Genomic DNA, 27,086 nt, shown 5'->3' with positions numbered 1-27,086 from the left:
TGACAGTTATAATATTGCAAGGAAATGATAACACTAAAGTTTGAATCCTTATTCTTGGGTTCCATTAGAAATTCCTTAACCACATCTTTAAGGTGGCGTTGGCATTAAATAAGTAATTTTATATTAAATATGTATTAAATACAACAAATATTCAACAAAAGTATTTATTTTACTAAATGCCATAATTTTTAATACAAATTCAAATGGTGAAACGTCATCATATGACAAAAGGTTTAAAAACTCTTTAAAAATTTAAAAGTAAAATTGAGTTTTTAATGAAAAATGTATCAATTAAACTGTTGGTGAAAAAAAGTAAAATTAATTAAACCCTTTCATTAATATAAACCAATATTGATTGATTTGACAATTAATGAATATTGATGAGTTTAGGCTTAAGATTTAGAAATTGCATTATTTTTTGAACTAAAGGTTTTTCTTATTGAATCAAAAAGGAGTGACTCTAACAATGAAGGTTCACATAATGCAAAAGGAACCCAACCAAATTTTACGGCATATGAACCTCCACTACACATGCTTAATGTTGACATTGATGCTAAAGATCTGTTAGAATGTATCACCCTCTAACCCTAAACCGTCGTCGGAACAGAGTTACAAGGCATTACCAGACAATCGGACAATTTACGATTAATATTCAAATAATTATCAAACATATTATATTATAAAATAATTATAAAGTCCCTTAATTGGACACTCAAAGCCCAAAATACGTATTAGAGAGGAATCAGGACTTGTTCAGGTGCTCCAAGGATTTTTTTTTTACTCAATATAACCCCTTTATAAATATCTAACATTCCCTACAATTTCAAACCGAGACCAGTCCAAAACCAATATTTCAACCAATGCAATTTCACATTTAATCGTATTAAAATCATACCTATAACATTAATTTGATAATTTACTCTATGAACATTTATGTTACCATTAAAAATTAAATTAGAATTTCATTCATCCATTCTAAATTTAGCACCAATTATACCATGTATATCATATAAATTTTCATACCATTTCATTAGTTTAAACACCAAAATACCAAATATCATTCTTTACAACAAAAATTATATAGCATTTTAAAGTGACCAAATTAACACCTATGTACATGTCACTTTTACCAAAAGAAGAATACATCACCGAGTTTTGCGCTGGAGTCGGGATCGTCAGGATGCTGAACCGAGACTCTGAATACCTATTAACCTGCGCACGGAAACAACCGTACGCTGAGTATTTTATACTCAGAGGTATTACCATAATTCAAATTATAAACATAATAATCATATCATTAATTCATATAACTTTATTTATTTATTTTCTTTTTTTTTACTAAACCAATTCAAATATAAATTTGTCATTCTCAATATATTCATACAATTCAATTTAGCTAATAAACAATTGAAATCATATACATTCATGTTGAGCCAATATCCATCTCATGAACCATTGGTTCATGCTTTCCATTCTCATACTCACATTCAAATCACATTTTTTTTTTCACGTTCCATTTTCACATTTTTTTCAATGGCTCAACCAATTCATTTTATTCAGTTTAACCTTTCAGTTAATTACCCTTATTAACAGACTCGGACTTTGGCGGATACACGAATCCAACCAAACACTCCAGTATGGCACCCAGTGCCTCATCATATAGTTCGAAGCAAATAATTGACACCTAGTGTCTCATCGGCCAAGCCGAAGTAAGTTGGTACCCAGTACCTCATCGAATCTATCCGAAGTAATATAGTGACACCCAGTGTCTCATTGACTCGAGGTCGAAGCATCCCTAAACACTTCCGATGCTATGGCATGCCAACTATATCCGACTCAGCCCGACTAGTTAATAGGGTATTCGATTCACTTTCTCAATTCAATATCACTTTCAATTCATTTACGAATCAATTCAATTTCACTTTTCATCAATATACAATTCTATATCAATACTTATCCATTATAAATTCAATTTCCTTTTCAAATCCATATTAATACTTACCTCATAATTTACTTACCATACATATAATTAAAAATTTAACATTTAATAAAAATAACTTGAATTATAGTAATACAAACCTAAATTTATTCGGTTACTCCTCGACAACTTTTTCCTTTCCTTTCGAGGTAGATGCCTCAGTTTCCTTGTTAGCTACGAAAATTAAAATAATTTATACTATTAATACAACACTAATTCACAATAAATAATTGAATTTCTATTTAATTCAAACCTTGATTTCAATTTGATCCTAATTAACTCATTTACTTTTATAACTCAATTCATACTTCATTTCTATTCAATTTCCAATCATATTCACCCTAACCATCAAATATTCATAGTAAAACCCTAATCTCAAGTTTCTTTCAATTTATTCCATCTAACATAAAACTTATAGCTTCTTTTACAATTTAATCCCTTAATCAATTCTAACTTGAAATTCATTCAATTAAATCCCGAATTCAACAATTTGTTCAACATGAACCATGCTTAAAAACCTATGAACTTCAAAAACCTCAACTTTATTTCAACAAAACTTTGTTTTAAAGCTTCTAAAACATCAAAATTAAGTAAAAATGACTTAATTGACTTACCAATCAAAGCTTTAAACCTTAAACTCTTAGTTTTTCCTTTTTCTTTTCTTTCTTCCTTTTTCCTGCTCTGTTTCGAATGCGTTTGTTTCTTTTATCCTTTGTTTCATTTCTTATATATATACTAATTAATAATAATAATAATAATAATAAATATATTTTTATTAACAAATATTTATATTACATTTGTCACATTTTAATTAGTTTGTCATATAAAAATCTTATATAAAAATTATTTATCTAATAACAATAAATAAATAATAAATATCTATTTTAATAAACAATAATAAACAATACATGTATTACAATTGTATTATACATATTATTACACATGTATTTTATCTCCACCCTAAATTTGTCAAAATTCAATTTATTTGATAATATTAATAATAATTATTATTATAACAATAATTTAATAAATATCTATTTAATAATTATTGCATATACTACAAATGTATGTATTTTTATTAATAGACTTGTCATCATTTAATTTATTTATCACATAAAAATCTTATAATATAATTATTTAATTAATAAATATCTTTTAACTTAATAATAATAAGTAATAAATATCTATTTACTTAAATAAAAAGTAATTAAATATTTATGTTACAATTGTATACATATTATTATTACATTTGTATATTTTTATCACCATCCACTTGTCAAAATCATACTATATTTATCATATAAAAATCTAATTATTTTAAATTGATTTAATAAAATTTTATAACTAAATTAAATATTTATATTTTTATAAAATAAAGAGAGATGGGAGAATAAAGAACAAAAAAAGTATGAAAGCAACAGAGAATGTACTTTATTAATCAAATGAATGATTACAATACTTCATTAGAGTCCCTATTTATATGCATAAGAAGTATAAAAAAATAGAGATCTAATTCTAATAACTATTAGAATTTAAAGTATATCAAAATTTTATCTTTATCATGATGGATATCCACTTAATAAGATATTCATAACACCCCCCTTGGATGTCCATTGGTAGATAATGTGTCTCGTTAAAAACCTTATTAGGAAAAACTCTGTGGGATAAAAACCTAATGAAGGAAAAAGAGTACACGATCTATAATAAGCATAATATGCTGCCTCATTAAAAACCTTACCAGGAAAACCCAATGGGACAAAACCTCGGTTAAGGGAAAAAGAGTCCAACGCGTATTTATTCCCCCTCATGAAAACATAACATACTTTCTTATATTCTACGTATTCAATCTTGAATACTAGTTTTTCAAATGACTATTTGAATGTATTGCTAAGCATTTATACCACCATTCTTTTGAAAATCACGAGTGAGGTAAAATTTTGGGGAAACATATTTTGATCTCTTCAGGAATTTTAACAATAATCATAGCAAACTTTAATCATGATCCTTCTATAAAAATACAAATAGGTATTTTAGATCATTTTATAATCCTCTTTCAACTACTATTGACTAAGTTAAATTTACCACATATGTCCAATTATTTCAATTTATATAAATGAAAAATTTCCCGAGAACTTCAATATGCTTCTAGTATTTTAAATCCTTCAAGGATTTTAATATAGACTTTACTATATAGTGATTCATAAAAGGATGTAACAATATCCATTAGACGCAAGTTAAATCTTTTATGAATTGTAAATTTAATAATATATCTAAAGGTTATTGCATCCACCACAAAAGAATATTATATCTTTTCATAATCAATGCCAGGACTTAGCGAAAAAATTCATATTTTTATTCCGCTTTTGCAAAACTACTTTAATTGCACCCTCACTGGCTTTATACCTTTAGATATTTGGATTACTGGTCCAAAAACTCCACAAATTTAATTGTACATAAGTTGCATCTTTCTATTTTAATCAATTTATTCTATATCTATATTTCTCAATAGATTTATTCAGGATCCTCCTTTTATTTCATTATAATAATACTGCATGCAAAATCATTGTCGACCACTTTTATTATTCGGTTCCACATTTTCTCGAATTGACATAACTTATTGAGATCTCTTATTTTCATTATTTTAAAATTCAGTTTCAGGTACCTGAATCTCTTCTGAGATTTTACTTATTAGTTATGTCTTGGGTCTCTTCTGGAGCACCCGCCTCCACTATATGACCATCTAGAATAATTTTCATCTTTGGAACCGATCAATCTATTATTTATTCTAACTGATTGTCCTACTGGGATTTTGATTCAAATTAAAATATTAGATGGTATATAACACTTGGTTATTCTCATTAAGTTTGTAAATACATCTAACAGTTAACTTGTAATGAGTTATCCTTAATGAACTTCTGGTTCAAATTATTCTCCCCCTAACTCATTACAAATTATTGTTTCTATCCCCCTAATGTTGGAAAAACTGACAACTCATTTCATAATTAAATATCAAATTAATTGCACAAAAATATTATAAGGAGACTCATATAAATATACATTCCCAATCTCTTATTATGACCTGTGCGTTGTGGTGGAACAGTTAAAACATATACCGCACATCTAAAAAATTGTAAGATGGGAAATATTTGGCTTTTGACAAAAAATCAATTGTAATGGGGAGTATTTATAACTTATTGGCTTGATGCGTAAAACATATAAATCAACATAATCTCATGCTGAAATAGAAAGTTTAGTTCTCATAAGTAATGATTTAACTATTAGTTGGAGGCATTTGATAAATAATTCAGCTAAATCATTTTGTGTGTGAACATGAGCTATAGGATGTTCAACTTTTATCCTAATTGACATGCAATAATCATTGAAAACTTGGGATGTAAACTCACCAACATTAGCAAGATGAATTGTCTTAATTACATGATCTGAAATTAATTATTTAAACAAGTAATCTTGCAAACGACAGGTTGCAAATTAATAACACATATGTGATTATTTTGTAGATGCATCTACCAAAATCATATAATATCAAAATCATTGACATGGTGGATGAATAAGCCCATATTCATTTCAGAAATGCAAGACATTAAATCTTAACTTTAGTTAGTGAGTTTCTAATTGTAACACCCCTGACCCCGTCCCGTCGCCGGAACAGGATTACGGAGTATTACCGGTCATTACAGTACATTTACACGTAAAACAAATATTTACACGTAAAACAAGAATAAATGCAATACTATACATCTAAATATAGCTTTAATGGGCCCACAGTACTTAATAAGAACATCTTAAACAAACCAGGGCTCGACCAGAAGCTTAGAAAATTTTTCATGAAATTTTAATTTTTTTTCCTTTGAATAGTACCACACGCCTATGTTGCTGGTGTAACACGCTCGTGTGGCTGATGTGACACACCCGTGTCATCAACCCGTAGGGCTTTCTGACTTACACCTATAAATTAATTAATTTCACACGGCCAAGGCACACGCCCGTGTGCTCAGCCCGTGTGGCAACATGTTTGTAGCATTTTAGGTGCAGGGGACACACGGCCTAATAACATGCCCGTGTGCAAGCCGTGTGTCTCACACGGTCTGGTCACACGCCCTTGTGACATACCATGTGGACTCCAAATGAACTTTATAATTCAAATTTACCAACCCTGCAAACTTTAAACAACAAGCAATCTAATATTCGAACTTTCAACCAATCCAAAATATGATAAACACACTTAATACTCATTAAACCATCATACCATAGTCTAACACTTATATTCAATAATCCTTAAACAAACTACTTCAAAATTTGCACTTAATTACCATTCAATTCAATTAAAAAATGACTATATTATAACACACTCATTACATCCATTAACTATCTACTAACATTTTTCACTAATTTCACTTATAAACAATTTAACATCAAAACAACCTTGGTACATGCCATTCTTTAAGACAAGAAACTTCACCAAGTACTTGAGTTCGGGAGTTGGCTTGGATGCTGAGACGTTAGTTACTTTGTACCTAACCTGCGCACGGAAACAAATCGTACGCTGAGTATACACTCAGTGGTATTTCTATAAACTAATGCTTAGAACAATAACAAGCCATGTATATGTATTATAACTCAAAACTTTTACTTTTATAGTCTTAATAGCTTAATCTCTTGCCTTCATCTTATAGCTCTTAAATGTAATTAAGAAATTCTTTATATATATTTCATACCATTCGATACCTTTCAACAATTGTATAACAGTCACAGTTACATAATCAATAGCAGTCGGTCTTTAATACTTTCATTTACCCCTATTAACATAACTCGAACCTAGACGGATACACGGATTCAACCTACAGACCGGGATATCATGCAGTGTTTCATCGGCTAAAGTCGGAATACACGTAAGAGTAACAGTAACAGTAACAATCAGGTACAGAGTACCTCTTCAAAACGAATCCGAAATAGTAACAGTAGTCGACACATATAGTGTCTCATCGATACACAGTCGGAATATCCCTGAACACTTCCAATCCTATGGCATGCCAACTATATCCGACTTAGCCCAACACTGTTAATAGAGTATTTGAATCATCTCATTTTGATACAGAAACAGTAACAATTTCTATCACATCATTTATCATACATACTAACCAATTAAAAATAATAATTACATTTATTAAATTATTAAGCACAGTTTATAGAAATACAAATCGTAATTTTGAGTTTATTCGATATCCTCGTTCACTTTTTCCTTTCCCTTTTTCGATAACTTTTTTGGTGCTACGTTAGCTACATAAAAATTAACATTTAAAATTATCAATGTATGTTATTTAATAACACACTCTTTTATTTCCATGTAACTTTTACATAATTTCCAATTAGGTCATTCCACCATAACCATTCTTTTTTTCAAAATAAATCCTATATTTTCATTCAATTATCACTTTAAACTATTCAACTCTTAAATTTTACAGCATAAAACATTAATTATAGAATCCTCTCAATTCAATCCCTACTATTACAAAGCTTATATCTCTTTTTACAATTTAATCATTCTCCCACTTTTAACTTGAATTTCTATTACTTTTTCTCATAATTTAGTCAATAGTTCAACTTAATCAACATCTAAAAATGCACTATCTTCCTAAATTTCAACATAATTCAATTAGGGCTTTGTTCTAGGATTCCAAAAACATAAAAAATTGCAAGAAAAAGGATCAAATTGACTTACCAATTAAGCTTCAAACCTCAAAACCCTAATTTTTCCTTTTTCTTTTCTCTTTTCTTTTTCTTTCCTATTTCGTTCCTCCTTCTCTGTTCTTTCTTTTTCTATTTTGTTTCTTTCATTTATTTTAACTATTATATTATTATAATTAATAATTAATAATTATTATTTCTTAAATAATAAGTAAATTCATATATATACATACATTTGTACCAATTAAAATAATTAACCTCTCACTTAACTTTGTAAATATTTCTAATAAATATTTATGAATCTAATTTTTAGAATCGAAGACCCAAAAACTCACTTTTCCGATAACCTTAAAATTTGGGTCGTTACATTTCTCCCCCTTAATAAATTTCGTCCTCAAAATTTACCTGAAAAGATATAGGGGTACTATGATCTCATTGTATCTTCCGGTTCCTACGTTGCTTCTTCAATATTATGACTTCTCCACAATACTTTTACTAAAGGAACTCGTTTATTATGTAATTCCTTTACTTCACGTGCCAGTATCTTAACCGGTTCTTCTTCATATGACAAATCAGGTAGAATCTCTATATCTTCAGTTGAAATCACATGAGATGGATCTGATCGGTATCTTCTTAACATAGAAACATGGAAAACATCATGAATCTTTTGTAGTTCAGGACGTAGAGCTAAACGATTTGCCACTGGTCCAATTCTTTCTATAATCCCATACGGTCTAATATATCATGGACTCAATTTACCTTTCCGACCAAATCTTAAGATTTTCTTTCAAGGTGAGACTTTATGAAATACTTTGTCTTCAACTAAATACTCAATGTCCCGTCGTTTCAGATCTGCGTACGATTTCTGCCTGTCAAAAGCTACTTCTAATCTTTCTCGAATCTTTTTAACAATACTTTCTGTTTCTTGGATCAATTCTGGACCAACCATTTTTCTTTCATTCAGTTCCGTTCAACACACTGGTGATCGACATCTCTGACCATACAAAGCTTCATACGGTGCCATTTGAATACTTGATTGATAACTATTATTATATACAAACTCAGCTAACGGTAAATAACATTCCCAACCTAATTCAAAATCAATGATACTAGCTCGGAGCATGTCTTCTAAAATCTGAATAACTAGCTCGGACTATCCATCAATCTGTGGATGAAAAGCCGTACTAAAATAAAGTCGTGTACCGAGAGACTCATGCAACTATTTTCAGAACCTCGATGTAAACCGTGGATCCCGGAAAAAAATTAACGATACAGAAATACCATGTAGTCTCACAATTTCCTGAATATAAGTTTCTGCCAACTTTTGAAATGACCAATCTGTTCTAATTGCTATAAAATGAGCTAACTTTGTGAGCCAATCAACAATTACCCAAATTTCATTTTTCTTGCTCACTGATAACGGTAACTCGGTTACAAAGTCCATTATGATGCAGTCTCATTTCCATTCAGGAATATTAATAGGCTGAAGTAATTTGGTCGGATCCTGATGTTCAGCTTTAACTCGCTGACATGTTAAACATTTAGCCACATATTGCACTATATCTTTCTTCATACCCGGCCACCAACACAGTTCCAGTAAATCACGGTACATTTTTGTTCGTCCAGGATGTAATGCAAACTGACTATTATGAGCTTCTCGAAAAATCAACTCATTTATTTAAGAAGTAGTTGGAATACAGAACCAATTCTGAAACCTCAAACAATCATTTTCATCAATACTAAAATTCCCTGCTGTACCGTTCTGTACTATCTCTCTTTTCTTCATTAATTTGTCATCTGTCAGTTGTGTTGACCTGATCTGATTACACATTATCGACTTTATTCTCAATTCGGCCAAAAAACCTCCATCATCGGTAATGCTGAGACGTGCAAACATTGCTCTTAATTCAACTGCAGCCTTTCTACTCAGTGCATCAGCTACAACATTCGCTTTACCTGGATGATAGTCAATAACACAATCATAATCTTTTAAAATTTCTATCCACCAATATTGTCTTGAATTCAATTATTTTTGAGAAAGTAAATACTTCAAACTTTTATGATCAGTATAAACTGTAACAGCCCGATTTTAGGCCTAGTCAGAACAATGGTTTCAGAACCACTATTCTGAGGCCGGAGAAAATTATTTTGATGTTATTTTATGTGTTATAATGTGATGTTATAGATGATGAAAAATGAGATTCGGGCTTAGAACGAGGAAAAACGAGAAATTGATGTTTAGGCATTTTTTGCGAATTTGGTGTCGAGGTAAGTTTGTATGACTAAATAAGCATGTTATCCATGTTATTGTTAATATACTTGAATCTATCTTGCTTCGGTTATATTGAATTATATGTTGATGATATTGAGTATAGGACATTGCTCGGCATTATACCCTATTTTTGAGGCTTAGTGAATATCTGATAGCTTTTCGAATAGTTCAACGGTGAGAGTTACGGTTTAAGCTAAATAAGAAAAGTTATGACCATATTGTGAGTGGTACAGGTACTTACATGAAATTGATGAGATGTGAATTCAATTCATGTTATATGATTAGTAAGGAATGAATATGAGCATGTTGAGTAACATAGGTATGTATGCCAAGCTCATGAGAAATGATTTCAGTGTATGATGCACATTTGATGAAGATGTAAATAGGTAATTCATGCCTATGAGAATGATTTTGTGATGACCTTGTGATTATAGGTCTATACTTATGATGTAAGAATAGGTAGCCTTACCAATGTGGTGGAAATGAATTAATATGGTGTGATAAACTTAGCATCGTTAATTTACACTAAAATAGTTTTGGACAGCAGCCATAGTCCAACTTTGAAAATACACTAAAAATAGTGGAAAATGAGTTAGAGGCTGAATAAAATATAGAATTAAATATTATTGAGTCTAGTTTCTTATAAAAGAAACCATGTAAGTAAAAGAATTTCCTATAATTAGATGTTAAAAGTTGTGTGAGATAGAGTCAGAATGACTTCGAAATCCCCTATTCTGATTTGAGAAAATCATCATAAATTTTAAAAAAATAGTTATAAGTTATAATTTATATGTTTAGAATCCTTAATGAGTCTATTTTTAATAGAAATAGACAAGAACATTATTCGAGTTCTGTTCTATGAGATAATTGAAAATTAGTGTAGAAGGGTAGGATCTTTTAGATAGTGAACTAGGGGTAACTTTGAGGAATAAACTTTACTATTTGGATAAACAAAAAATTCTAGAAATTTTATGGTAGAAAGGTACATGAGTCTAGTTTGAAGGAAAATTAATGTAACTTAATTTAGAGTTTCGTAGCTCCAGATATAAATATTTTATTGACTGTTGTACAAGAAGATAGCTTATCAGGGCTTGAGAATATGTTGGGAACTTGGATAAAACATGTTAATGAGTTTCTTATTATTTTCATATGAACTTACTAAGCGTAAAACTTACCCCTTTCCTTTCCCATGTTCTCTAAGGTTGCCAGGTTTGCTCGAGTTGGAGTTCGTCGGAGATATTATCACACTGTCAAGCTATCACTATTGGTGTAAGTGATTTCAAGTACTTTGGGTCTATAGCATGTATAGGAGTTGAAATATTCGAGTATGTGATATTATTTTAGCCAAATGTATTGGCTTATTTTGATTTTGGGGTTGTAAACCCATTTTAAAGATGCATGCATGTGCTATGGACTTACGTGATGAGTTTATAATGATTATGACATGAATGTGGTAAAGATGTGAGTAAAATCTATGATATCTATTGTATGTGAAATTGCCATGGTCATGACATGTTAGGAATGTTTAAGTGCTTAATTTTTCCATGTTGTATACTATTGTATAAGTATGCGTGCATGTGTTGTGAGGGGGACAAAATGGCTTAGAAAATAGCCTTGTATTTGTCCATACGGGTAGACACACGGGCGTGTGTCTAGGCCGTGTGTGACACACTATCCGCCCCTATGGGTGTGTTGTCCAGTCGTGTGTTCCCTGCACCTAAGTTTTTCAAGTCAGTATGCATGGTAGTAAGCACACGGGTAAGAGACACGGCCATGGGTGTGTGCCTTGGCCGTGCAGCTTCAATTTGTTCATAACCAAATTGGCAGAATGTCTAAGTTTTTAGACACGAGTTTGGGACACAGGCGTATCCCTAGCACACGGGCGTATGCTCTATACCCACACGGACGTATGGAGCCTTAAAGTATGAAATTTTTCAAAGTTTTTTTTAAGTTCTTGGTTTAGTCTCGAACCGTCTCTAATGCATGTTTTGGGCCTCGTGACCCCGTTTAAGGGACAAAATGTATGTGAAATGAAAAGTTTTAAATTGATCAAAATTTTACGGCCTAGTTTTATATAGTTGGTTGAGTTTAAGTCCGGTATCACCTCGAACCCTGTCGCGACGTCGAATATGGGCGAGGGGTGTTACATTTAGTGGTATTAGAGTATGGTTTAGTCAGTTCTCTGATTAATATAGCGTAAGAGCGTCTAGCTATACATGCCATAGTACTACTCGTGATAGTGTGATACCTCCTGGCTCTAACGAAACTATTTGCTAAGACAAGAAAGACTTCCAACCGAGCAAATCTAGTTAATGATAGAAGTAATATTAAGATGACTGAAACGTGCTTGTGATATGTTGAAATTTGGAAAGGTATGAAAATAGATTCATGTTTTTTTTACATGAATTAGTACTCAATATGTGATAATCATAAGTTAAAGAATATGGAAACATGAAATAAGATGAAAGATAAGCCGTGATAAGCTTTTCCATGCATGTTAGTATTCATATGATGTTATGTGCCCAACTCTTTTGGCCAAGTGATTATGAAAAGAAAAATTTACTCGAAATGACAGAATATGTGTATAAGTACTTCTGTTTAATGATGTGTAATCAGTATGTACATGTGATTGACATTTATGTTTAAATCTCTGAATTAAAGATGTCTTAAATCTTTGAATTAAAGATGTCATAAATGTTATAATAGCATGAAAGCTGAAACGAAAGATCAAATTGAGTAGAACGCTGGAATTAAGTACGATCGTTCGATTATAAATTGACGGATAAGACCATAGTTGGACTATGCATCAATTGAATGATGTACTCAAAATCGTAAGACGTTCTCTAATTTGGTAAATGTTGGTAAGTAAATTAAGGCTAAGTGTTGGAACTTGATTAGACATTAATGGTAATTTGAGTAAAAGAAATGAAAATTTATATTGTGATAAGTTCACTAATGTTTGGCTAGTATTCATATGAAATAAAGTTGCATGTGTTACTAAGATATGTGAAAGTTTGTTCATAACAAATTGGAAATTTGAAATGTTTGAATCGATGTGCATGATACTATGTTGTTGTTAAATGTGTATATGTGTGAGAATCGAAAGTTTAAAGGCTTTACAATTTTCACCCCCTTACCAGAATAGAGTTATATGAGGAAATTCAAGAGAGATATGTTTATAAGCTTGCAAATGTGAAACTAAAGAGTGCAATAATGGAGTATTATGGGATTAGTGATGACAGAATTAATCAGAGGAATGATATCGGATTTGCAAAAATGTCTGAGTATGACGAATTCAATTAAGTAAAACTTTAGCTATCTCTCTCTTTTGAGTATTCTGTATTTTCCTCTATCCTTGGGAATATGTATGGTTGTTCATTCCTAGTGAAAATTTTATTGTATAAGAATGTTAGCAATTGTGATATTAAAAAGCTCTGTTAATCTGGTTAGTTATGACCAACATTTCTTATCTCTTCGGAATTCTTTTCTGATATGCCGGAATGAAGTCGATGGTGAAAATTCAGATGAGACCATTTTGATGTTTCTATTGATTATGGTTATATATATATGCGGGAAATATATTATCTCTGTTATGATGGAATTCTAGAGCGTACAGATGGTAGTTTCCTTATGGTTTTCTTTGAGAGATTTTCCAGATTTTCCTCATTACTTTTTTCAGGGTTATATTCTCGGATTTCTGGTATGGTGTTATGTCTTGGAATTCTTTATCAAGATTGTTCCTATTATTCTTATTTCGAGAATTATCAGTCTGGCTCATCTTTAAAGGTATTTTTTACATGCGATAACAATGCCTATTATGATTATGCTACTGGTTCGACTATGGGAGTGTGGAATTTCTAGTATTTGGATTTCTCTAATCTTCGCGTAAATGAATATTATCAGCAAAGGTAAATTAAGCCATGTGTATTAAGTTTATTCTTTGATTCGGGAATAATGTTGTGCAATTACGGGTAAGTACACGTACAGTCTGAGATGAAGAAATTTTATTCTTGAAAATACGATACAGAAACATATTAGTTGGATTTCTCTCATTCGAGAGATGTTGTTATAAGTAAAGTTGTCCTGATTAATAAAGAGACCACATCTATGAAGTGGAATCATTTGATTCATGTTAGTAAAGTTTCTAAACAGTTGATGACCAGAGTATAGAAATGGGGTTATAAGTGGTAAATTAAACAAGTACAGCATGATTCGACTTTTAATTTGGAATTGCAAGGAGGATTTGATTTCTGGTTTCTGTTACTATTATTTCAGAGTAAGATTTGAGCACTGAGAAACTCTGGGTTATACAGAGAATTGGGTACAGAGTTTACAGCAGCATCTTGTCTATTCTTCCAAAGGATGTTGAATTGTCTACAGGGTAAAGCCGAATATCAAATGTAGTCGAGATTATTACTGTCAGTGATGATAGTGGGAAGAAAATAAGAAAGGATTGTTATGAATTTCGTATCGGGATATCTCTCATCCCCGAGAAAAAAGAGGGATGCAAGTTGAATTTTGATAGATTGATGATAGAAGTCCGCATGATTGTTTTAGTATGTACAGATATATTATTCGACAGATGTGACTGAGTTATATGTTTCTGAGTTTATAGTTCTAAGAATGTCAGTCTTCAGTATTTCGAATTGAGCTCCGAGGTTTAGTCCGCAATTATGGAAAGGTAGAGAATCCTAAGTATGAGACTGAGATGAATTATAAATTATGAGAAAAAGGTGAAAGTGACTCGTGAAAGTTGAAAGCAACTCCTTCTGGTAAGATTTTTAGGGACGAAAATCCCTAAAAGGGGAAGAATTGTCACAGCCCAATTTTGGGCCTAGTCGAAACAGTGGTTTTGGAACCACTATTCCAAGGCCGGAGAAAATTATTTTGATGTTATTTTATGTGTTATAATGTGATGTTGTAGATGATGAAAAACGAGATTCAGGCTTAGAACGAGGAAAAACGAGAAATTGATGTTTAGGCCTCTTTTACTAATTTGGTTTCGAGGTAAGTTTGTATGGCTAAATAAGCATGTTATCCATGTTATTGTTAATATACTTGAATCTATCTTGCTTTGGTTATATTGAATTATATGTTGATGATATTAAGTATGATGAAAGTGATGCCAAAAGTTAATAACATTCACGTGATGGTAGAAGACATTAGAAATTCAATGGAATATGATATCCCATAGAAACGAGTAAGTCGTATGTAAATGATATAACTACATCGTTATTACAGTATTTGAATTGATATAGCATAAATTGCTTGATTGTGGAAATGATTATGTATGATGAGAATTGCTGTAGAGAAACCTCCCGGTTGACCCATAGGAATAAACTGATATTCATGCCATGACATTGGGCGATGTGTGTGTGCTAGTGTAAGACATGTTTAGGACATGCATCGGCCACATTATTAGAGCCAGTGTAAGACCATGTCTAGGACATGGCATCGGCATTAAGACGAGAGCTAGTGTAAGACATGTCTGGGACATGCATCGGCCTCGAAATGTGAGCCAGTGTAAGACATGTCTAGGACATGCATCGGCGGTGAGATGTGCTAGTGTAAGACATGTCTGGGACACGCATCGGCACAGATATGTAAGAGCTAGTGTAAGACCATGTCTGGGACATGGCATCGGCATTATATCCTATGTTTGAGGCTTAGTGAATATTCGATAGCTTTCCAAATGGTTCAACAGTGAAAGTTACGGTTTAAGCTAAATGAGAAAGGTTATGACCATATTGTGAGTGGTACAGGTACTTACATGAAATTGGACGAGATGTGAATTCAATTCATGTTATATGATTAGTAGGGAATGAATATGAGCATGTTGAGTAACACAGGTATGTATGCCAAGCTCATGAGAAATGATTTCAGTTTATGATGCACATTTGGTGAAGATGTAAATAGGTTATTCATGCCTATGAGAATGATTTTGTGATGACCTTGTGATTATAGGTCTATACTTATGATGTATGAATATGTAACCTTACCAATGTGGTGGAAATGAATTAGGTGTGATAAACTTAGCATCGTTAATTTACACTAAAATAGTTTTGGACAGCAGCCATAGTCCTACTTTGAAAATACACTAAAAATAGTGAAAAATGAGTGAGAGGCTTAATAAAATATGGAATTAAAGCTTATTGAGTCTAGTTTCTTATAAAAGAAACCATGTAGGAAAAATAATTTCCTATAATGAGATATTTGAAGTTGTGTGAGATAGAGTCAGAATGACTTCGAAATCCCCTATTCTGAATTGAGAAAATCATTACAATTTGTAAAAAATATTTATGAGTTATAATTTATATATTTAGAATCTTAATGAGTATATTTTCAAGAGAAATAGACAAGAACATTATTTGAGTCCTGTGCTATGAGATAATTGAACTTTAGTGCAGAAGGGTCAGAACTATCAGACAGTGAATCAGGGGTAACTTTGAGGAATAAACTGTACTATTTAGATAAACCAAAAATTCTGAAAATTTTATGGTAGAAAGGTACATGAGTCTAGTTTCAAAGAAAATTAATGAAACTTAATTTAGAGTTTTTTGGCTCCAGAAATAAATATTTTATTGACTATTGTACAAGAAGACAGCTTATCAGGACTTGAGAATATGTTCTGAACTTGGATAAAACATGTTAATGAGTTGCTTATTGTTTTAATATGAACTTACTAAGCGTAAATCTTACCCCTTTTTTTTCCCATGTTCTCTAAGGTTGCCAGGTTTGCTCGGGTTGGAGTTCGTCAGAGATACTATCACACTGTCGAGCTATCGCTATTGGTGTAAGTGATTTCAAGTACTTTGAGTCTATAGCATGTATAGGAGTTTAAATATTCGAGTATGTGATATTATTTTAGCCAAATGTATTGGCTTATTTTGGTTATGGGGTTGTAAACCCGTTTTAAATATGCATGCATATGTTATGGACTTACGTGATGAGTTTATAATGATTATGGCATGAATGTGGTAAAGATGTGAGTAAAATATATGATATCTATTGCATGTGAAATTGCCATGGTCATGACATGTTAGGAATTTTTAAGTATCTAATTTTGCCATGTTGTATGCTATTGTATAAGTATGCGTGCATATGTTGTGAGGGGGACAAAATAGCTTGGAAAATAGCCTTGTATTTATCCATATGGGCATGTATCTAGGCCGTGGGTGACACACGATCCGTCCCTATAGGCATGTTGTCCCGCCGTGTGTCCCCTGCACCTAAGCTTTTCAATTCAGTATGCATGGTAGTAAGCACACGGGCAAGAGACACGGCCATGTGTCTTAGCCGTATGAAGGATACGGCCATAGGACATGGGCGTGTGCCTTAGCCGTGCGGCTCCAATTTGTTCATTACCAAATTGGCAGAATGTCCAAGTTTTTTGGACATGGGTTCGGGACACAAGCGTCCCTAGCACACGGGCGTGTCCCTAGCACACGGGCGTGTGTTCTATACCTATACGGGCGTGTGAAGCCTTAAAGCATGAAATTTTTCCAAGTTTTTCTTAAGTTCTTGGTTTAGTCTCGAACCGTCTCTAATGCATGTTTTGGGCCTCGTGACCCCGTTTAAGGGACAAAATGTATGTGAAATGAAAAGTTTTAAATTGATTAAAATTTTACGGCCCGATTTTATATAGTTGGTTGAGTTTAATCTAGTATCACCTCGAACCCTGTCCCGGCATCAGATAGGGGCGAGGGGTGTTACAATAAATGTAGCACTTTTCACCGTATAAATAAGTCTCTAAATCTTCAAGGCAAATATCACAGCTGCTAATTGTAAATTATTTGTCGGATAATTACATTTATGCGGTTTCAATTGCCGTAAAGCATAAGCAATTACCTTTCCATTTTGTATCAATACACACCCGAGACCATTTAAGGAAGCATCACTGTACACAACAAAATCTTTTCCTGATTCTGGCAAAGTTAACACTAGTGCCTCTGTCAACATTTGCTTCAACATTTCAAAACTTTTCTAACACTGCTTACTCCAAACAAACGGTACATTCTTTTACAGTAACTTTGTCATCGGTAAAGCTATTTTTGAAAATCCATTCACAAACCTTCGATAATATCCAGCCAACCCAAGGAAACTACGTACCTCTGAGACATTTCTGGGAACTTTCCACTAAAGTATGGCTTCAATCTTCTTTGGATCTACTCTTATCCCATCTGCTGATACTACATGACCAATGAATACAACCTCCGTTAACCAAAACTCACACTTACTCAATTTCCCATATAATTATTTCTCTCTTAATATTTGCAAAGCAATTCGGAGATGTTGCTCATGTTCAGTTTTAGACTTTGAGTATACTAAAATATCATCAATAAAAACTACTATAAATTGATCCAAGTACGGTTGAAAAATTCGATTCATAAGATCCATAAAAGCAGCTAAAGCATTTGTTAATCCAAATGGCATCACCAAGAATTCATAGTGCCTATACCGTGTAAGAAATGCTGTCTTCGGTACATCACTTTCCTTTACTTTTAACTGATAATATCCCGACCTCAAATCAATTTTTGAAAACACAGAAGCTCCCTTTAGTTGATCAAATAAATCATCAATATGAGGTAACGGGTATTTGTTCTTGATAGCCACCTTATTCAACTGTTGATAATCAATACACAACAGCATCAAACCATCTTTCTTTTTAACAAATAACACTGGAGCTCTCCACGGTGATGTACTAGGTCGTATAAAACCTCGATCCAATAAGTCTTGCAGTTGTACCTTCAACTTCTTCAACTCAGTAGGTGACATTCTATATGGAGATATTGACACTGGATTTGTACCCGAGTATATTTCAATCACAAACTCTACCTTTAGATCAGGGGGTAATCCAGGCAATTTTTCAGGAAACACATCAGGAAATTCACATACAGTTCGAATTTTACTGCACTGACTCTCAACTGAATCGGAATTAATAGCATATGCTAAGAAAACAGCACTCCTTGATTAAGAAGCTTACTTGTTTTAATTGCTGAAATAACACGAACTGCCCCACTGGTCTGAATACCATTTACTTTAATCTGATCACCACCTTCATTCTGAATAATGAATTTCTTTTTATTACAGTCTAAAATTAATCCATGTTCTGATAGCCAATCCATACCCAGTATAATCTCAAAATCGCCAAATGGCATGATCAACAGATCAATAAAAAAGATTTTATCCTGAATCATTAACGGAAATCTTCAACATATCTGATTCACTAACATAGTTTTCCCCAATGGACTAGACACTTCTATTGTTACTTTAGACAATTCAGGTTTTAAGTTTTTCGTCTCAACCAGTTTTGTATTGACATAGGAATGTGACGGTCCCGGATCTATTAAAACATAAACGGGTTCTGAATGTAATAAGAATATACATGTCACCACATTATGGGCATCTCCCTCATCTCGAGTTCTTACAACATATGCTCGGGCTGAATTTTTTACTTCAGATTGCTGTGTAGCATTTTCACTAGTTCTTCTAATACCTCATCTAGCAACTGGGCCACTTTGGCCTGACCCTCGACCTCTAGAAGCAGATTCAGATCTTTGTGATTTCGTTGGTGTTGCCTTACCAATCTTCGGATAGTCCTTTACAAAATGATCAGTGGAACCACATCGGAAACAACCCCCAGTTAACTTTCTACATTCTTCCCTATATTTGTTTCCACAATATTCACATTCTGGAATTTCAATGTTCTGAGCTGGGCTTCTGATACTTCCAGTAGATACAGAAGTCTGTCTCTTTCGATTTCGATCTCCTCTTTCTGATCTTGAACTGAATCTTCCACTATCCCGAGATTCTCTCGATCGTTTGACTTGCAAACTTGAACTAGCAGTTCCAGGACGTTTTCTAATTGAACAGGCAGTTTCTGACTTTTTACTTTTCCCTAGTACTTGCTCAATCATTTTAGCTCTTTCTATTAAGTTTACAAACTCTGTAATCCATAGAGGCATCAATTGCAATTGGAATTCATCTCACAGTCCTCTTAGAAATCGCTTGCATCTGTCAACTTCAGTCGGTAAAAATTCAGTTGCATATTTGCTCAGTCTCAAGAATTCTCGTTCATAATCCACTACAGACATGTCCTTCTACTTCAACATTAAAAACTCTTGTTTCTGATCTTCCATATATGTCTCTCCCAAATACTTTTTTTGAAATTCCCGTTGAAAGAATTCCCAGTTTACCTGTTCTTCTGGTAAATTCTGAATCACTGATTCCCACCATATGTAAGCCTCTTCTTGTAACAGAGAAACAACACATACTAAACTTTCCTGTGGTGTGCATTCTAATTGCTTCAAAATTCTCTCGGTAGTCTCTAACCAATTTTCAGCTGTTGTTGAATCAGTTCCCTTTAATCCCAAAAATTCTGTAGCTCCATACTTTTTTAGTTCCTTAATAGGGGCTTGTCGGGTAGCAGGGTAGAAGTAGTAGCAGGCATACTTCCTACCGCTCTTTGAAGAGCTTCGGCAATCATTCTAAATATTTCTGTATTATCCCTTCTAGTATTCGGTGGTTGATTACTTACGGGGTTTACACTTGGGGTTGTGGATTCAAATTCATTTATATCAAGTGATTTATCTCTACTGTACATTTCTTGATTAGTTTCATCGATACTTTCGTCAGACATCTTTTACTCACTATAAAACAGAGTTAATTTATCAGTATATATATATCAACATCCAATCCCACTCAAATTTAACATAAAAATGGCATGTACCTCTTGACTCCTTTCAATACACGACTTAATCCTAGAATCGGCTAAACCCGGTTAGCTTTGATACCACTAAATGTAATGCCCCTAATCCCGTCCCATCGTCAGAACAGGATTACGGAGTATTACCGGTCATTACGGTACATTTACATGTAAAACAAAAATAAATGCAATACTATACATCTTAATCCAATTCACTCTCTTTTTCTATTCAAAATTTGTCTAAACTCATATTTAACTATAAAATTTCCAGCATATTTTCCTAATTTTGAAATTTCTTTAGTTTAGTCCCTACAACATAAAACTTATAGCCTAGTTTTCAATTTAATCCCTTAATCGATTCTAACTTAGAATTCATTCAATTAAATCCCTAATTCCATAATTTGTCCAACATGAACCCTATTTGGAAACATGTGAACTCTTGAACTATCAACTTAATTTCATCAAAATCTTGTTTTAAAGCTTCTAAAACATCAAAATTAAATAGAAAGGACTTAAATGACTTACCAATCAAAGCTTTAAACCTTAAACTCTTAGTTTTTCTTTTTTCTTTTCTTTCCCATTTTCTTCCTGCTCTGTTTCGAATTTCTCTGTTTCTTTCTTTTCTTTGTTTCTTTTTATTTCATTCTTTTATTTGCTTTGTTTATTTAATTAACATATGTTATAATATATTTATTTTAAATATCTATTAAGTATTTAATCATATACACATAAGTGTACACCATCAATACCATACATTTGTCACCATTTATTTTATTTTTCACACAAAAATCTAATAATTTAATTATTCAATTAACAAATATCTTTTACCTTAATATTAAGCAAATTAATTATTTTATTACAAGTGTACATATCTATTTCTTACAAATGTACCAATATTTTTATTACAATTGTCATTATTCAATTTGTTTGTCAAACAAAAATCTCATAAATTAATTATTTAATTAATAAATATCTTTAACTTAATATAAAAATAATAATAAATATCTATTTTAATATCAATTAAATATATTACATTTGTACAAATAAATATTATTACACATACAATTGTCTACTATTTAATTTATTTAATAATAATACCAATTAAATAATTATAACTTAATATGAAACCATAATAATAATAATTTAATATAAAACCATACTAATAATTAATAATAATAAAATCTTAGATTTTTTTAACACATATGCCGCCTCATCTTTTGCAAATGGCTTAATTTCCATTTTTGCCGTTCTACTTTCTATTACTTTATAATTAAAATTTTACCCCTTATTCAATTTAGTCCTTTTTACTAATTACTCTAAATTAACCTAATTTCACCTAATTAAAACCTAATTAGACACACCACTAAACTCATAAATATTTCTAATAATTATTTTCAAACTTATTTCACTAAGACGAATGCCCTATAACTCACTTTTCCGGTGCCTATGAATTTTGGGTTATTACAATTTAATTCAAAACATATAAATAAAAATCATAAATCAATTAAATTTATTCTAATAGTAATATGAGAGATTTATTTGAGAAAAAGATAAAAATTTAAGGATTTTCTGATAATCATAAATAACCTCCCCACACTTAAGATGTACATTGTCCTCAATGTACAAAGTTAGATAATAATATAAGCATAATATCAGAAGAGAGGGAGAGAAGCGAAACTACCCTGAAGTTTTGGATGAAATCATTGGAATAGTAAAAGCCAGAGTTGTGGATAAGGCTAATGAAAGGTATGATTCTGAGTTACTAATAAGAAAATAAACACAATTGTGGAAGAGAATTAAGGGATCACTCGATAATAACCATTAAGATAAACATAGTTCAAAATATAAAACATAAGTCTTAAGAAAATTAAATAAAAGAAAAATAAAAATAAAAATAAAAAGAAATAAAATAAATAGACTCAGAGGTTCTCATCATCAGATGCGTCAGCATCACGGGGTAGTGGTGGAGGCGTGGGGGTAGATCTTGGGTTCGGACGGGTGAAGGGAGAAGGAGAGGAGAGGAAGGAAAGAAGTGAAAAGAGAGGGGGAAAGAGATGGGGATGAAAGAAAATGAAAGGAAAGGGAAGGTGAAAAGGGATGATGGTGGCCAGACGGGGAGTGAAAGGTCGCTGGATTAGGGGGATTAAAGGGTTGCTGCGGCTAGGAGAAAGGTAGGATGAAAAATACAAGAGAGAAAAAATTAGGGTTTAGGGGTTAAAATAGGGGCACAGTCGTGTGGCTTAAGTTTAGCCCTTATTAATTACGAAAATTGAATGCCCAATCGTCACACGGCAGTACCGCACGGTCGTGTCCTTCGTTGTTCGCTTCTCCCACGCCCATGTGGTATCCCACACGCCCATGTGATCGAACACACAGCCGTGTGCCTTGCCCGTGTAACTCTCTGACTTGTCTGAAAATTAAAAATTTAGCTCCAGTTTTTACACGGTCTAGAACACGTCCGTGTAGATCTATTGCAGGCCGTGTGGCTCAATACTTGGGGATTTTTTAGCCCTATTTCCACACGGCTAAGGATACGTCCATGTGTCCAGGCCGTGTGGGTCACTGTTCCTGCATAAAAAATACGAAAAATAGCTAAAATAAACTAGTTAGGGTGTTAGTGCTCGGGTTGCCTCTCGAAGTGCTTATTTAGAGTCTAAGCTCGACTTTCCTCAATTTCGTGTTGTCACGTTGGGTTGAGGACTTGAAACTCCTCATCTCTGTTATCAATTTTATCAAGATAAGGTCCGAGTCGAGTATTATTTACCTTGAAAGTTCCGAAGTCAATATGTGTTACCTCGACTGTACCATGTGAGAAAATATTCAGTACCATGAAGGGAATCGTCTTATTTGTATTGTGTTCTAAAGTAGCAATTCTAAGGTCCTTTTCATCTAACAATACTTTTTCCCCGACCTTAAATTGCATTGTTTCATTCATACGCCTATCGTGGTGCCGTTTTGATTTATCATGTGCTTTTGGTTTCTCCTTGACATGTGTTCGCCATTCGTCTAATTCATCGAGCTGAAGCCTTCGTTCTTTATAAGTCGCTCTATTTTTGTTGCATGGATTAGAATGTGGCTCCATCACGTTCTTCCTAGGGGTTTCCTGAAAAGAAGTTCGAGTTGCAACATTACTTAAATTAATAGAACTTAAACAATCATCTCAATTACTAGATATTTTAACAGAATCACGAGCTTGAAGTTTAATCGTGTCATCACCCACACGAAGTATCAATTCACCTGTGCCAACATCTATGATAGTTCTAGCAGTTGCTAAAAAGGGCTTTCCTAAAATTAAAGGTACGTCACTATCCTCGTCCATGTCTAGAACAACAAAGTCAACTAGGAATATAAATTTATCAATTTTGACCAGCACGTCTTCAATAATACCCCTAGAAAATCTAATTATTTTATCTGCCAATTGAATGTTCATCCTAGTTTGTTTGGGTTTCCCAAGACCTAGTTGTTTAGACATTTTATAGGGCATGACATTAATGCTCGCCCCTAAATCTGCCAAAGCATTATTAATATTCAAACTACCAATTAAGCAAGGAATCGTAAAACTCCCTGAATATTTCAACTTGTTGGGTATCTTATTCTGTAGAATGGCTGAGCAAACAGCGTTTAATTCCACATGCGACGCATCATCTAACTTCCGTTTATTAGCCAAGAGTTCCTTTAAGAATTTAATGTCATTTGGCATCTGCGAAAGAGCTTCAATAAACGATAAGTTAATATGTAATTTTTTAATAGTTTAAGGAATTTACCGAATTGTTTATCCGTGTGGTCTTTCCTTGTCGCATTGGAGTATGGCACACGAGGTTTATACTTTTTACTTACATCAATCTTACCATTATCCACCACATTTTCTTACCTCGGGCTCGGTTTATCTTCAACTAACCCTTCATCATTGTGCACAGTAATGGCATGAAGTTGTTCCCTTGGGTTAGTTTCAGTGTTGCTTGGTACGCCACCTTGTGGTCATTCAGAGATCAACTTAGCAAGCTGTTCTATTTGAGTTTCGAGCCCTTGAATTGATGCTTGCTGATTCTTAAGCACTATTTTGGTATTCTGGAAATAAGTTTCCGACACCGAGATGAATTTTGTAAGCATCTCTCCAAGGTTCTGTTTCTTCTCTTGTTGGTAAGGTGGTTGTTGAAAACCTAGAGGATGTTGTGGCATTTGATTTCCCTAACCACCCCACGAGAAATTGGGATGGTTCCTCCAACCTGCATTATAAATTTTACTATATGGGTTATTTTAAGGTCTAAAATTAGTACCCATATAGTGGACTTGTTCCTCATCGATGCTAGGGTTGAAGAATGGATAATCTGTATTGTGCACTCCTCCTCCATTTGAATCACACATCATCACTGTATGTACCTGAGTAGAACCATACAAACCATCAATCTTTTTATTTAAAAGTTCTACCTGGTTAGAGAGCATAGTGACCGCGTCGAGGTTGTAAACACCAGCTGTTTTTTTTGGCTTTGTTCTCATATAATTATTCAGTGACATCTCTTCAATAAATTCATAAGCCTCTTCAGGTGTTTTGTTGTTTAAAGTTCCACCAGTGGCTCCGTCAATCAGTTGCCTTGTTGAGGGGTTCACACTGTTATAAAAAGTCTGAACCTACAGCCATAGAGGTAACCCATGGTGAGGGCACCTTCTCAATAAGTCATTGTATCTCTCCCATGCATCATAAAGAGTTTCTAGATCCATCTGCTAAAAAAAACAGATATCATTCCTTAATTTAGTCGTTTTAGCCGACGAAAATATTTAAGTAAGAATTTTTCTGTCATTTGTTCCCAAGTGGTGATTGACCCTCGCGGTAACGAGTTCAACTACTGTTTAGCCCTATTCCTCAATGAGAATGGAAACAACCGAAGGTGAATAACATCATCAGAAACGTCATTGATCTTAAAAGTGTCATAGAATTCCAGAAAATTTGCTAAATAAGTGTTTGTATCCTCGTCCTGCAAACCATCAAACTGAGCAAACTGTTGTATCATTTGAATCATGTTAGGTTTTATTTAAAAATTATTTGTAGCAACAGCAGGTCTAACTATACTCGATTCAGTTCCTATTAAAGTAGGTTTAGCATAATCATACATAGTACGAGAAGCAGGATCTTGATTTACTGGATTTGTAGCAACCACAGGAGGTAACAGATTATTCTGATTATCAGCCATCTCCTCAGTTGTGGTATGGATATCAGCCTCTCGATCTTTCTCTATGTATTGTAGGCTTCGCCTTATTTCTCTTCGGTTTCTGCGAGCAGTGCTTTCGATTTCGCTATCAAAAAGTAGAGGTCCTGACGGGTTTCTTCTAGTCACAAACTATAAAAACCTGCCAGAAGTAGAGAAAAGAAAATTTAGTAAATAAAAACAAAATTAAATTGTAATGAAAATAAAGAATGGCTAAAATAATAAAAATTAAGCGTTCCTAATATCTTAGTCCCCAGCAACAGCGCCAAAAACTTGATGGTCATAAAACTAACTAAAAATTCGACTAAGGCAAGCGCACCTATCGAACAGTAGTATAGTTGAGGTGAGACCAGAAATATCGTATCCACGAGGACTAAAAGTACTAGTAATTACTATCTTTTTATTATCTAGCCTGAGAATCGAACGGATGTTTTAAAAACTAAAATTAACTATCTAATTAACTAAGATTAAGACAGAGATAAAATTTGGAAAATACTTTAAGAAAACCGATGGAAAAGACAATACCTAAGGAAGAATCCACCTAGACTTCACTTATCACTTCTAAATTAGACGATTTATTCACTTGACTTAATCCGTAGAAATCCCTGATTTATGTTAATATATCTCTTAAGACTAAAAATAACTGACTCTAGGTTGATTAATCGAAATCTCTTTCTAATTAAAACCCCTATCGTCGCATTAACTCGATCTATGGATCCCCTTATTAGATTTGACCCCTATTGTCGCATTAACTCGATCTATGGATCCCCTTATTAGATTTGACTCTAATCCGGAAGATTTATGTAGTCTTATCTCTAGGATTGCATGCAACTTCGCTTAATTATGGGCGACCTACCCTTAAATAAGGAATTTTCCTCTTCTGAATAAGCACATCAAAAACCTGAATTAATATCCTGGAATATTAAAGCAAGGGTTAAATTCACAATTAAGAATAAGAACAAATATTTATCATATAATTCAAATAATAATAAGATTCGTCTTAGGTTTCATCTCCCTTAGGTATTTAGGGAGTTTAGTTCATAACAATAGAGGGAAACATCTCAATATTGGGAAAACAACGAAACATAAAGAAACTCAAAAACTTCGGTAGAAATTGAACGACGATCTTCAGTCTTGAAGGAGATCCTGCTTCCGGGATGATTCTGATGGCTGACCTTGACTGTTTTCTGCGTTCTACTCTCCGTATCCTATTTAATCCTC

At 32.9% G+C, this 27,086-nt stretch overlaps 1 non-coding gene across 1 annotated transcript; it reads left to right on the top strand.

Annotated features, from left to right (window-relative positions):
* The first annotated feature begins 25,306 nt into the window (after positions 1-25,306).
* Positions 25,307-25,413, top strand: LOC121225551 (small nucleolar RNA R71). The gene has a single exon (XR_005923418.1). It is a non-coding gene; the product is annotated as a small nucleolar RNA R71 (small nucleolar RNA).
* Positions 25,414-27,086: the final 1,673 nt, after the last annotated feature.

This window comes from Gossypium hirsutum, chromosome A03 (genome assembly GCF_007990345.1).
Source record: "Gossypium hirsutum isolate 1008001.06 chromosome A03, Gossypium_hirsutum_v2.1, whole genome shotgun sequence".
NCBI lineage: Eukaryota > Viridiplantae > Streptophyta > Magnoliopsida > Malvales > Malvaceae > Gossypium > Gossypium hirsutum.
This window is presented reverse-complemented; position numbering and strand designations above follow the sequence as displayed.